We start from the raw sequence: 440 nt of genomic DNA on the forward strand, positions 1-440 counted from the left end.
AGTTTAAGGCCAGCCTGGTCTACAGAGTGAGTTCCAGGACAGCCAGGGTTAGAGAGAAACTGTCTCAACAAACAAAACAAAAACAAAACAGAACAAAACAAAAACACTACCATCCACAGAGGTCTGAAGCCTTTGTTCAGATCAGTTTTCAACTTGTGGCTTGTGATCCCTTTCGGGTGGGTCTAAGGGCCTTTTCACAGGGGTCACCCAAGGCCAGTGGAAAACATATTTATAGAACGGCTCATAACAGCGGCAGAATTGCACTTATGAAACAGTAACAAAAACAATTGTATAGTTGGAGCTCACCACATGAGGAACTATATTAAAGGGTTGAAGCATTAGGAAGTTTGAGAACCACTAGTTTAAATGAAATTTCTGTGAAAAAGGAAGTCCCAACAGTAGGGTCAACTCTGTAGCCATCCGCTGGTAAAGGGGGAGAG

Source organism: Mastomys coucha, unplaced genomic scaffold (genome assembly GCF_008632895.1).
Source record: "Mastomys coucha isolate ucsf_1 unplaced genomic scaffold, UCSF_Mcou_1 pScaffold3, whole genome shotgun sequence".
Lineage (NCBI taxonomy): Eukaryota > Metazoa > Chordata > Mammalia > Rodentia > Muridae > Mastomys > Mastomys coucha.